General features: G+C 35.8%; 1 pseudogene; it reads left to right on the top strand.

Annotated features, from left to right (window-relative positions):
* The first annotated feature begins 4078 nt into the window (after window positions 1-4078).
* Window positions 4079-5342, top strand: LOC148586382 (putative disease resistance RPP13-like protein 1; annotated as a pseudogene).
* Window positions 5343-14950: the final 9608 nt, after the last annotated feature.

Raw genomic sequence — 14950 nt, 5'->3', positions numbered from 1 at the left:
AACAGAAAATCTACTTAAACTAGTAGAAAAATAAAATCAATGTAAACAAAAATCAATTTCACAAATGAAACAACTCCCCGGCACCGGCGCCAAAAACATGTTGCGAGTTTTAAAATGATACTCACAAGTGCAAGAGTCATGTGTAGTACAGTTTATGAAAGTGCAACGTCGATCCACATGGAATTGTGTAGTGAAATTTAATCTTTATCTAAATCAACTCTATTTTAACCTAGTTTTGAATTTCGTGTGATTTTGTCGTGCAAAAAGGTAAACTAAATGAAAAATGATTGTAAATCAAATGAATAAAATAGTAAGGTTTTCAAAATTCAGCTAACCAAATCAAAACAATCCATTCTCATGTTTGACTCATACTACCGACAAACAAATAAGCCCTATACATTGTTTTATGATCTATAAAAACGTGTATTAAAACATTCAACGAATCCAACCGTTTAACAAATCACAACGAATACGCAATTGAAATCAAATCATCCAATGTATCCGTTTGATTTACGAATCACAATGGATATCCGATTTCAATCGATTGATTCGAAGTATCTGTTGGATGAAACACATCGAATATCCAACTTTGTTACAAATAATAATAACAATGTTGGCACTGTCCCCTTCTCAGCAGGGTTGGCGTTGTCCTGAGGGAGTTGTAATACAATGCCGGTACCCTAGCCATTGTATGCTACTGTACATAATATTAGCGGCACGACCGAGTCCGACCTCGGGTGGCCCACGCCGCTAATGATGTCTATCCTATAGTGGCCAAGTCATTTGGGAATGACTGTGCCTGGTCATGAAACCATTGGATCCAAAGCCCATATAACACTTACACTTTTGACCATAAAGCTAATGTGTATAGTAAGCCCATGACCATTATACCGCACGTACCGGTGTACCATGTCATATGATGCAAATTATCTTATCTGTATTTTATATGTATGTTTCTTTACAAGTCTCACTTTCCTTAACATATTCAGCATAACGTTTTTTTTCTTTAGAAAAGCTAGAGTTCATGTGCAACAATTATACATTGTTAGAGTTGTAAATATGTATGTTTCGGTACAAAAAAAAAAAATAGACGTGCAGTTATGGGAAAAATACTGCCGAGTATTATGTGAGTTAAAACTCACCTGGGTCTACTAAGTCATCCGAGTAAATCTTCAAATGTTCTGAGTCCTCCAAATCTGTGGAAAACCTTCTATTAGTCCTAAGTCTAACTTAAAACAACCTCAAAAACATGAAAACTGGAGCTATTGGATGGCTTGGTTGAAATGACGTTTTCCCTGAATTACTCTTGACAATACGTCCAGTGTTGAGACCGTACGTTGTTGTGCAAATATCTACCTAAATTAATAAGCAAATAATTGTACGTTTTACCCGCAAGTGCACAAGGTCAAAATAATAGTATATGATGCAAGTACGTGATCATTCCCACGAGGATTGCTAAATTTTGCTTAAAATAAATTTCCAAAGAAAAATAAAATCAAGATTGATTTTGAGTTGATAATAATAAAAAGGTAGGGCTTCGATATCCACCACTAATTATATTTAGATAATATAACAGTATGCTAGTGCTTTGATCATGTTATGCATATCTAATGTTTGTCAACCTAAGGGCGTGGGTGTATACTCCTTAAGCTATGGATTTTCCTAAGCAACGAGTTAGGCATGAGCGTGTATTCTAACTCTTTTCTTTCTTAAAGGATTTAGCATGGGTGTATCCTAAGTTGTTATTTAAGAAAGCATAATTATGTGAAAATCGACAAACACATGAGGCCTAGGGCATGGGTGTATACTCCCAGTTCCCCATGTTGATTAACCCAAGAATCCGGTGTGGATTTCTTTTATTACTTTTATTAAACTCAAGACTTGGTCATCCAAATTGATTTAACTAACTAGTCCATACCACATGTATATGTTGATCAGGCAAACACATATGGGGAATTCATAAAAGCAGGAATTAATCAAGTTAAATATAACAACATGATCATCAGAAAGGCTCCAATATTGAATATTAACTAAACATAACTAGGGCTTCAATCTAGCCCTACTAAGTAAATTAGTTACACATGAGTTTGATGTTAAACATCTTCATAAAATAGAAAGGAAAAGAATAAACTCGAAACTTGAACTGGAAGAGCTCAAATTCTTCTCCTTGGAAATTGTGTCTCTATTCTAGAGGTTTAAGAGTCTATTTATACGCCTTAGGAGTACTCTAGAAACCCTAAAAATCGTAGGGTTTGAGCTCTAGTTCGCACAAAGCTACAAAACCCTAAAAATCACACTTTCCATATCAAGGCTAGCGGCTGACTTGCTCATCACGCACGGGTGCACTCGATTGCAGCCCATGTGCAAACGATTGCAGGACTGCGATCGATCCTCTTGTGCTGGGCGTTCAATCGCAGGTGCCTTGCGCTCATGGTCTTTGCCTGTAGTGCGCTTGATTGTAGCTCCCCTGCAATCGATCGCACTACCAGAGCCTCCAATTTTCTTCAAAATCGCTCTTAAAGCCCGAAACTTTTAAGATTGCTTCATTTTCTTCCAAAGACCTACAAAAACAAAGAAAACACATAAAATAACTAAAATGACATAAATTAACCAAAACTAACGGATTAACAAATGTAAGTTAAGGGCCAAAATATGAATAATTTAGCACTTAACATACGTCCGCCTAGAAAGTTTCAGGTAGAACCTCATTTGTTCCAAATGTCCACCTATCCTCCCAAATTGTTTCTAAATCCATCTAAATGGATTTATGTGACCTCCTATCTCCAAATGAGGTCACCATGCAAAAGATAATACATCCGATCAAGATAAACGCTAACTTTAACAAGATTAAAGCACAATCTAGGTAGAAACTAAAAACTAACAACTAAGCTAGCATTAGAACAGCGTAACAACTAAGTAATGAGCTAGGTTAAAGAGCATTACCTTCTTGAAGCGAAACTTTAGGAACCTCCTCTCCGGAAGCACAAAAGCTCACAAATCTCACAAAACACACACACACAAGGGTTTTTAGTAGCCTAGGGGCAATTTAGGCAGTGAACAGTGCATGTGAAACTAAAAGGGGGTAGGGGTATTTATAGGGGAAGGGAATCTGAAGCGTTCACCAACTCTCCTGAAAAGTAGCGGACGCTCGATACTAGTTAAACAACGGTCCAAAGGCTGTAGTGTACGTCCAGGTATTTCTCAGAGGTTTTCCAAAAAGCAGCGTACGTCCCGATTGTTCCCAGGCGTACGTCCATGTGGTCCCTAATGTACTATTGTCAGCGTGCGTACAGTAGTCCCCCTGCGTACGTCCTCTATTAACGATAGGGGTGTACGTCTGCTAACCCTAGCGTACGTCCGCTGACCCTAGCGTACATCCGGTCCAAAAGTTCAAAAATACCTAAAGTGCCCTTTTAGCTATCCTTAGAGATCCAAAGTCCAAATTAATCATTTAATTAAGCTACCTAAGCTTAGTTAATTATTTAGGTCACTACAGATGTTGATGAATGGGATAAGGTATTCAAAAGTGAATTATGAGATTTATCAGTTGAGGAGATAGACAATCTTCCTGCTTTAAGATTAAGTTATAAGTATCTTTCATCACGTTTAAAGCGATGCTTTGCATACTGCTCCATATTCCTAAAGGATTATACTTTTAAAAAAGATAAATTATTTTTATTATGGATGGCGTTAGACTTATTACCACAACCCAAAAACAAAACAATGGAAGAAGTTGGTGATGATTACTTCCTTGCTCTTGTATCAATATCATTATTCCAACGATCAAGTCGCAATAAATATGTAATGATCTTGTCAGTGATTTGGCAAAATTTATATCTAAACAATTCGCTTTAAGCCTTGAAGATGATTATTCTCATGAAGTTCGAAGCAAGACTCGCCATTTCTCATATTAGACCTTTCTTACACTGGGATTAAAAGATTGCCTGATTCCTTATGTAAGTTGGGCAATTTGCAAATATTGAATTTATCACATTGTTAGTTTCTTGCTGCCTTGCCAAGAGATACGCATAAACTCGTTAATTTGCGTCATCTTAGTTTTACTAAAACTTGCATAAAGGAGATGCCGACAAATCTGGGTAAGCTAAAATGTCTTTGAACGTTAACTAAATTTATTGTCGGTAAAATAGAAAGTGGATCTAGCATTGGAGAGCTACAAACACTTACAAATCTTCAGGGATCGCTTTCTATTTTTGGGCTCCAAAATGTTGAATGTCCCACGGATGCTAAGGACATAAAAATGAGGGACATGAAGTACCTTGTGGAGTTGGTATTGGAGTGGAAAGTTGGTACAAATGCTTCAGAAAGTCATATAATTGTACTTGATAGTCTCCAACCCCATTCAAACTTGAAAGTGCTCGCTATCAACAAGTATGGTGGTAAAAGATTTCTAGATTGGGTAGGGAATGCTTCATTGTCTAATATAGCATCTCTTCGTCTAGAATACTGTAAATTTTGTTGTAGCTTGCCACCACTTGGGCAATTACCCTCTCAGCAAGACCTCTCTATTGTTGGGTTGAATGGAGTTATTACAATAGGTCGTGAGTTTTATGGCAGTGGATCTTCTTCAATTAAGCCATTTGTTGCCTTGAAATTTGTAAGGTTCGAGAAGATGTTGAAGTGGGAGGAATGATTTTCTTTTGATGCTGAAAATGAAGGTGGAGCTTTTCCTAATCTTAGAGAGCTAAAAATTTATAGATGCCCTAATTTTACATATTTTCTAAAAGGAGGATTGCGTGCCCCCAACCTTAAAGATTTTCGTGTCATCGATTGTGGGAGTTTGCCATCACTACCTGACAAGATGCACATTCTTCTTCCATCTCTTGAGAGATTGTGTATAGAAGATTGTCCAAAAGTTGAGTCATTTCCAGAAGGGGGATTGCCTTCCAATTTGAATGAAATTTCCATCTCCAATTGTGACAAACTCTTTGCGAAACGGAGAGGGTGGGGTTTGCAAAAACTCCTATGTGTTAGAAGATTCTCAATCGGTGACAAATCTGAAGATGTGGAATTCTTTCCAGATGAGGGGTTGTTGCCTGCCACTCTTACTTATCCTCACGTCGACGGCTTTCCAAATTTGAAATCATTAGACAAGAAGGGGCTTCAACGCCTCACTACTCTTGCAGAATTGGAGATCGAATGGTGCCCTAATGCCAGACGACAGGTTGCCTGCCTCCCTTACTACTGTAAATATCTCATTTTGTCCTCTGTTGGAGAAAGAGTGGGATAGGAAAAGAGAAGAATGACTCAAGAATGCCCACGTTCAGCACAAATGGGTTAATGGTACTTTCTCTCTTCATCCAACTAATTTCTCAGTGGAATAGAATGCTTTCCCAAACTGTTTCTTCTTCCATTATTTAGTTTAATAATTTTGTTTTTATTTCAAGTCAAATGTCTAATTTAATCCATCAAAAACCAAAACGAACTAAAAAGCCCAAAAGATTCAAAATCGGTTGGATTATGAGTGGTGTTTTCCTTTGGAGCAGGTACTCTATAATGAAATTCAAGCTCCACTTGTGTGCTCATCGATTCAGTTTTAAATGGTCACTTCTTCTCAATGGGTGCAGATGGTCAACCCTATTCATCTATGTTGGAATGGGTTAAAAAGGCAACCGATGCTTGTTGACACAATGCTCAATTCAATTAACATTATACAAGCTCAATCTTGTGTGACATATTCAATATCTGTAATTGTAATTTCTAGTATTGAAGAATGGAATTGTATTTATGGATTGAAATGTAAAAGTTAAAGGAATGGATGAAATGATTTTGGTTAGTAAAACATGTTAAAATGTACTTTTTTACAAATATTTGTGATATGAAATAAAGAATTTGATTTAAATTTGCGCATTTTCAAATAAGCACTCCTTAGTCTGTTTATAAAAATCATATTTTTTTCCTATTTTAAATTAAGTACTTTTTAAATTACAATGCTAAACATCTTACGTTTTGCGATAACTTTTAAAAACGTAAATTGTTCTTGCAAAATCATAATAGCAAACGCACCCTAATACAACAAATAAACCTTCCTCTCTCCCAATGGACTTACTTATTCATTTAAGACTCAACTATGCATTTCATGTCAATTTCGTGCTTATTGTTCTTTCATTCCTTATTTCTTCTCCTTTATTTTTTAGTGCTTGCTTTTATTGTACGATAGTTACTGAAGCTCTGCCATCCAAATCATGTTTAATCTCAGATTGGGTGCCATTTTGTATCCATAAAAATCAGAAAGATGTTATTGGATGAGAGTTTGATTTTGGGGGCAAGGTTAGTTTCTTGTGATATCAATGCTTTTATTATAGGTACATTAGAAGGAAACTAATGTTGGCACTCCCATCGACTTTTGATTTTGATTTCTGTTTTATTTCTTGCTAAATTGCTCTGACCAAAAAAAAAAAAAAGAAAGGGAAAAATGATGAATTTGGGATTGCAAACTGTAATACCCTGACTATTAGTAAAAGGAATAACGAACTATTTTATAAAAACACTCGTAATTCAAAAAGGCTTAATATGATGCCTCAAAATTTCAAAATTTAAAAAGAAATACATTTTCTTAAGCAATAATCACTTTCATAAATGCAACTGCATGTTCCTTAAAATTGAGAGTTTTTAAAATTTAGAAGGGTCTTATCAAAACGTGTGATAGTTTAGGGTCATTTGTGAAGTTTTCCCTGTAAATTAAGATAAGAGAAATGCTATATATATTTTTAAGTTATCGCACCCTAATGGATCATAAAAATCAATGCTATATATATATAATTTCATTTTATAGTAATTATTACTGTACCTTCAAAGATGGAATTTGGATCCAAGAACCTAAAGTTTTCATACCCCCTTCAAATTACTACCCAATTGATAATGTTTCCCACCAATTTTCAATTGTAACAATGTTCCCCCTCAAACTACCAAAATATTGTCAATGTTTCCACAATTCGAAACTACTCTTAGTAAAATAAAAACAAAAAATACCAAAACTTCTAAAAAAACCTAAAATTAAAAAATAAAATAAAATAAGATAAAATCCAATGGGTGGCCAAATTTAAAATAAATTAAAAAAAAATTAAAAAATTTCAAAATTTAAATTTTTTTTTTTAATAAAAATTGAAAATTTTTGTTTTTAATTATAATTTTTTAAATAAAAATTTCCGTTTAAAAAAAAAAATTATGATTTTTCGTTTTAAAAAAAAATTTGGGTTTTTTTTTTTTTTTTTTTTTTTTTTAATTTTATATTTTTATTATTTTATTATTTTTTAAATCCTTCTTTAAAAAAAAAAAAATTTCAAAAAAATGAAAAATTATTATTATTATTTTAATTTATAGGGGTTTTTTTTTTTGTCTTGTTTAGAAATATATAGGAGCATTTTTATCTTTTGCAAGATTTAGGAGAGACATTGACAATGTTTTGGTACTTTAGGAAGGACATTGTTAAATTGGTGGTAGTTTCAAGAGGGTATGTAAACTTTACCCTATTTTCTTTAACATTTATCATTCTACTAATATAGGAACTCAAACATTAATTTTTGAAAAACTTAAATATGGTTAAAGGACACTTCACATTTATTAGAAGAGAAATGCTAAACATACATATAAGTTTTAAAAACAAAGCTTACGTACTGACGTGGAAGAAAAAAAAAAATTGGAAAAAAAACTTGACCCATGCTTGGGTCACAAATGCCGTGGGTGACTGCTCTTTCTCTCTCTCCAACAAAAATTTGATCTTGTTAGCAAATTCTTTGGATGGTTGTTCTCAGTTTTAATTTCCAAAAATGGAAACAGCAAGAAACCATATATTTTTTATCATCATGTCTCTGCCGGCAATGGCAAGTCTGGCAGCACACACCACGTCCAAGTATGAGGTGGAAGAGACCCACGGAAAACCCCAACCCAAACGCAAACAAGGATTAACAGTCACACAGAGGAACACAGAACAGGAGGCACAAATCCAAGAACAGAGCACGAGAAACAAAGGAGGAACAGGAGGAAGGAGAACGTACCCAAAATAGAAATTTGGAGAAAAACTTTGACCCAAGCTGTGGAGAAAAATTTCCCTCTAAGTTGACCCATGCCGTGGGTCTCTGGTGACCCAGGCGGGTCTCGGCCAGAACCTGAATCATTCTATTATTCCTCTGAACAGGAGTGCAAGCTCTTGAAATAGTATAATTATGAATTACGTATCAAACGTTATATTGTAACTTAATGTATGCAAGTAATCATGATTCAGGTTTAGACTTGGCTATTCACACCTCTACTTGATGTATGAGATAAAGATTAATACAATTTGTAGAAGTATATCACAATGAAATTATTCTTAGTTCCGATTACTTTCTATTGCTACGGAATGCAACATGAGTTGGAGGTGACTACAAATCAGGACACTTTTTAAGGGTGTTTGGAGCACCCCACGAAGGGTTAGAGGGTTATTGGCGCGCGCACTCCAACCACACCCTTGGGAGGCAGATCGACCACCCTCTTGGTGGTGAAGGGGTAGTTGGCCACTTTCTCAAGTGGTGGCCAACCACCTTAAGGGGTAGTTTGGCCACCCATAGAATTTTTTTGATTTTTTTTTCCATTATTTTTTAGGGATTGTTAGACCACCCATTAGCTTCTTCAGATATTTTTATTTTATTACTAACACGATTAAATTCAGATCATTCATTTTAAATAAATGGTTGGCGTGAGCTTTGAGAGAGGAGTGCATGGAAGGCTAGGAGTGCGATTGGGTGGTAAAGGTTCCTCTTTGGCTGTTGGAATATCATCTTGGGAAGAGGAAAAGGAGATGGGAAGTTGTGGGGTTTGGATGAGAGGGATTTATTTGGTTTTTGAGGTTTTGGGATAGGGAAAATATTGGAAACACCAGTTTATCGGTATTATGTTGGTATTTGTAAGTGGGAATAACCTACATGTTGTCCCACTGAATTTCGTAAGAAAAAGGTCAACATCCAAGATGTATCCACTACAGAGTTACCAAGAGGCACTATCAGACTTGCGAATCCAGTTCCAGAAGATGTTCAATGGCTTGTGAGTTCTTGGATCTATGCCTTTGCTGATCAACTTCTTGCTGAGGTGAGTGTTCCAGTAATTCTTTATCTCATTGTCTGTACGTCCTGGAATTCTCCCAGCTATCAACGACCACCTATAATTACCAAAATAGTGCAATTTAGATATTGCATGATGATGATGAATATGAGTTAGTATAAGCATAAAACACACACGGTGGGATAAATTTGTTTAAGCTCCACTCCTGTTGTGCCTTGAAGCCATTGATGTCTAACCTCTCAATCATCAATTCAAGCGGTCTGCCCCCTTTCTCTATCAGCTTTCACAGTGAAGGAAACTTTATTTCAGTTATAAATTGGACAGGACCCATTATAAAGTTCCAAAATAAGGAATGTACAAACATGAGACAAACGAATCAAATACCAGATAACAGTAGCCAATCAGACCACAACATGTGAAAATTAAACCTACCCCTCATAGACCAAATCAGATCCTATATGTTTGGTAACCGAGAAAATCTAGGAAAGTGAAAGTAAAAAGTAAATAAATCCCCGAAACCAAAGGGAATCTAAAATAGAAGAGTTCCGAGGCCTGATTCACTATTCCTAATTGAGTAAACTTAGCATAGTAAATAACTCCTACCTTATAAACCATGCCAAATCCTTCTTCACCAATCTTATTATCATCTGAGAACTTGTCCGTGGCAGCATCAATCGTATCCAAATCAAATTGCAACGATTCTATGGTTGTAATTTCAACTCCAGCTACATATTCAAACAGTAAATACAATAATTCTTAAAAGTGAACATGATTTTGACACCACAAATACTTAGGTTCCGTCACATGTATCATCACATAAAACTGCCACATGTCCTAAAAAATTAAAAATAATAATAATAATAAATATAAAAAAAAAAAAAAAAATTGAAAATTTATGAGGTGGCCGGCCACGCCCATTTTGGTCATTGAAAGATGGTGTTTTTTGTTTAAGAAAATGTTATGATGTGACATAAAGGTGAAACTAGTTTTGAGTGTTTTGGGTTTGTTAATATTTTTGTTTTGAAAACAGAAAACAAGAGGAAAAATGCAAAATTAGCGTTAACACACAGCTTATAATCTTTCAATTAGTATCTTATGAAAGAAGCTGATTTTTCTTCTCGATAAACAATTATTTGATGGCCTAGAATCACAATCGGCTGCGTCCGCCAAAGAACTCCACCATTATCATAAAAGTTCTTTAATTCTAGCCTATATGATGCAGCGTGACTTGGTGGGTTGCAGCGAACAACAACAATGAAGTAGCGGATAACTAATTTTAGATCTTGAGTCTATCAATAACCTAAGAATTCTTCTCAAAATATAAAGTCTATCTATGATTTCAAGGAAAAATAGGAAAAAAACTCACCTATGAGTAATTCTTTTTCAGCAAAATCAATAATAAACAACAATTGTTTTCTCTGAAGGCTATAAGCATATATTTATAGCCTAAAACCCTAAACCTAATAAATTATGATATAAATACCCCCAAAACCCTAAACCTAATAAAGTAACGAAATAAAGACTCCCAAAACCTTAACCCTAATAAAATAACAACATAAAGTCGGTTTAGAAAATAAAACAAATTGACGGCTACACAATCTGCATCATTCTCTCTTTGTTGGAGAGAATTTGTCCTCGAATTTGGTGTGTTTTTTCCACGGTCCTTTGGATGCCCAGTCAACTCATTCCACTAGCCGTTCCTCAAGATCAAGACAAGGTAACATCCCACAATAAGCGTGACGCTTCTCATCATCGAAGTACCTCAATGTTTGTCGTGAAATCCCCACACATCCCTGGACTTGTCATGCTTCTCTCGTGCTTTGCTCTTCCCTCAAGCCATAAGAATTCCCAAAGAACTCATAATGACCCTTTCAATCTTCGACAGAAAAGTCTTCTCCACCGTATAGATCTCATCACAATTTTGGTTAGAATAATTTGATAAAATAGCATCTATCCCAATGAAATCAACATAGTCAATTGGCTCGATACTAAAATCGAAGACTTTATCTTTGGGGCTCTTAATTATCTGACACATGATATGTAGAATTGCCGTCAAAAAGTGTAAAACTATCTGAAAGATTTACTTCTTCCAAGGGTTCCTCTTCATAAAAAATTGCAAAACTATCCGAAAGATTGACCTCTTCCAAGGGTTCCTCTTCTTCATGAAAAATTGCGATACTCTTTGAAAGGTTTACCTCTTCCACTTGTTCCCCCAATTCTTCAAGCTTTTTAGGACTCTTGATGTTATGCGGATGATTAGGAACATTTGACCCCGGCACCAAATTAAGTTGAGGTTGAATGTCTCGCAATGATGGTACCGCTTTCGGTAATTCTGCTCGGACCACGTAGACAAATCTTCCCAACAACTCCTTTATCAGCCCTGGTACCACCCCCTTGATGCCGCTTTCCGTGTCCGTCAACTCCTGCTTGGCTACAAAGGATCGACCATCCCCTTGTGAAGGTTTTGGCTTGGCCCATGGGCTATATAGCAACGTCAATCTAGTTTTACTCAACATGAAGTTGTACGTGCTCTTTTTTTAATCATGGATAGCAGCTTTATCATCTTGCCACGACTTGCCCAATAACAGGTGACACGTCTCCATGTCGACCACATCACACCATACAATATCTCTATATTTTGCTCCAATGGAAAAGGACACTAGACAACATTTAGAAACCGTTACCTCGTTTCCTTTTGTGAGCCACTCCAATTGATAGGGAGTAGGAAATCTCTTGGTCTCAAGCCCCAACTTGCGAACTGCTTTCTCTGAGACTATATTCTCATGACTCCTTGGATCAATGATAAGCTTGGCCCCCTTGCCTCCCATGGTACATATAGTTTGAAATGGTCAGCACGTACATTTAATGTAACGGGACACCGAATGACACTTGATCTCCGCCCCCTCCTTAGGCACCAACTCTGCCATCTTCCTAGGTACTACTTTTTGTGGAAATTTTCTATTTTTTCTGCCACCATGAACTCTTTGGGTTGCAAGCAACCTTGGAATTTTGGTGTATCGAGCTTGAATCTACTCACTAGCTGATTGGCATGAGCTTGCGTAAGGTGCTGACGTCCCTGCATTCGGCACTTTGTAAACGAGTTTCTAGATCCATTCCCATTGTGACAACACCAGTCGGATACTTGGGTAGTGAGGTTTTCAATTTGAGCCCTCATAGCCCTAAGTCGATCCTCCTTGTATTACCACCACTCATTATTAGATTTTCCTTCAGCCTCCGCAAATCGCGGTCTTGGTTGGCAACGACAACGGTTCGGCCAAACGATTGCCGTTTGCTCCCTACGTGCTGCCTCCATGCACACGTGCACCTCGTTCATCTTTGCAAAGCGGTTGCTCCTCCCCGTTCATGGAAAGTAACTAAGCTTTGATACCAACTGATGCAGCGTGACTTGGTGGGCTGCAGCGAAGAACAACAATAAAGTAGCGGATAAGTAATTCTAGATCTTGAGTCTATCAATGACCTAAGAATTATTCTCAAAATATGGAGTCTATCTATGATTTCAAGGAAAAATCGGAAGAAAACTCACTTATGCGTAATTCTTATTGTTGTGCCAAATACTATCTAAATTAATAGATAATATTTAGTACGTTTTAACTCGCAAGTGCACAAGATCAAAACAATAATATAGTGCAGCAAGTACGAGAACAATCCCACGAGGATTGTGATTTTGTTTTGAATTAATTAAAATATCAACTTGTCATGGAATTGATATTGTGAAAAAGAAATAAAAAGATCTAAAGACAAATGAAAAGGGTAAAGATAGGGCTTTGATATCCACCACTAATCATATTTAGATAATATAACAATATGCTAATGCTTTGATCATGTTATGCATATCTAATATTTGTCAACCTTAGGGCATGGCGTATACTCCTAAGGCTATAGATTTCCCTAAGTAACGAGTTAGGCATGGCGTATACTCTAACTCTTTTCTTTTCTAAGGGATTTAGCATGATTTATACTAAGTTGTTCCTTAGGAAGACATATGTTCTATGGAAATCGACAAACACATGAGGCCTAGGGCATGGCATATACTCCCAATTCCCCATGTTGCTTAACCCAAGAACCCGGTGTGGATTTCTTTTGTTACTTTTATTAAACACAAGACTCGGCCATCCAAATTGATTTAACTAACTAGTCCATACCGCATGCATATAATGGCCAATCATATACATATGAGGAATTCATGAAAACATGAATTAATCAAGTTAAATATCACAACATGATCATCACAAATGCGCCAATATTGAAATATTAAATAAGCATAATTAGGGCTTCAATCTAGCCCTCCTTAAGAGTTAGTTATACATAATTAAAATAAAACTAAAAAAGAAAAGGGAAAGAAAGAACCGAAAACCGCTCTTAGAAGTAGCCTCCAAATTCCTCTCCCCAAGTTGTGCCTCTTCTAAGGATTTAAGGATGTTTTAAATTGTGAGGCTTAGGAGTCTATTTATAAAGCTTAGGAGAGTCCTAGAAGCCCTAGCAATCCTAGGAATTTCGGAGATTTAAGTCCAAGTCCAATTAGGATAAAGAAAACCTAAGTCCAAATCGGAATAGGATTCGCCCAGAATTACAGTCCCACCTTGTGGCGCGATTTTGGCATTGTGGCGCTCCGAATTAGGGAAATGATATTTCACAATGAATTGTATAATTTTGAGTTAGATTTCCAATGCCACTTGAATCACCTCAATCGGATATTTGGTCTGAAAGTTATGATCAAAATACCAAGAGGTATGCAGAATCCAATTTTGCCTCCAATCCGATTTTGACTATTATTTGAGAAATTCCGATTTACTCCTTTCCTTTATTGGATTAAACTTAACCATGATTGGCTAAGCTTAACCATATCTTCTAGGTCTTCTCATTTTGCCCTTTAAGCTTGGAATTTTTCCAGAAACGCTTTCTTTTCTTCCAAAACCCTATAAAACAAGGAAAATACAAAAAAGATGTAAAATGGCATGAAGTAACTAAAACCAAAGGATTAAAACATGCAAGTTAAGGGCTGAAAATATGAATATTTTAGCACTTATCACTTATTCAGCAAAATCAATAATAAACAACAACTATCTTCTCTAGAGACTATAAGCATATATTTATAGCCTAAAACCCTAAACCTAATAAAATATGACCTAAATACCCTAAACCTTGTTGATTTGAAGGCTCAAGAATGTTGCTGCTAAGACTTATTCAGGATGTCGGTCACACTTCCTCACGCACGCACAGACCCATTTTGAGCCAATGGGAGAAATGGGTTCTCATCTTTAAGAGATTTTCCCAACATTTTAACTTTCACTCCATTTGGTTGCTTAGAAAACTCAGAAAGTAGAAGATTTTAACATTTTTACTTTTTATGTTTTGACTAACCTCAAGCTGAATAGGTTGTAGTGAGCTTTGCATTGAGATTTCATTTTCTTGATTCTTAAACAATGGATCTGCAATTCAAAATTGCTTTCTTTTGTAAACCAAAATGAGCATTATTAATTGATTAGATTTACTGACTACTTTAATGTTTTTAAAGTAGTCAAGGAAGATGCGATCAGTAGGTGTGATTTGTTTATATTTGTTTATATTTATTTATATATCATTAGATGGCCTGCAGAATGTAATTGAAATGATGAATTTATCAATGCTTCTTTATTCCATTCTATTATTTAAATTAACGAAATGGTATCTTATGTTATTCTTAATGTTTAAATATTCATGATTCCCTTCCATCCCTTCTGGTTTATTCAACAACGACATTATTTTTATTCTTCTTTTTGATGATCCCTTCCCAACTTCTACCATTCTATTCATACATTCCAACAGCAACCATTATATTCTTATTACGAAACTTTCCAATATTTTCATACAAGCAGATTATATTCCTAACTAG

Source organism: Corylus avellana, chromosome 4, assembly GCF_965113065.1.
Source record: "Corylus avellana chromosome 4, dhCorAvel1.hap1.2, whole genome shotgun sequence".
Taxonomy (NCBI): domain Eukaryota; kingdom Viridiplantae; phylum Streptophyta; class Magnoliopsida; order Fagales; family Betulaceae; genus Corylus; species Corylus avellana.
Note: the sequence above shows the minus strand (reverse complement) of the source record. Positions and strands in the feature narration are given on the sequence as shown.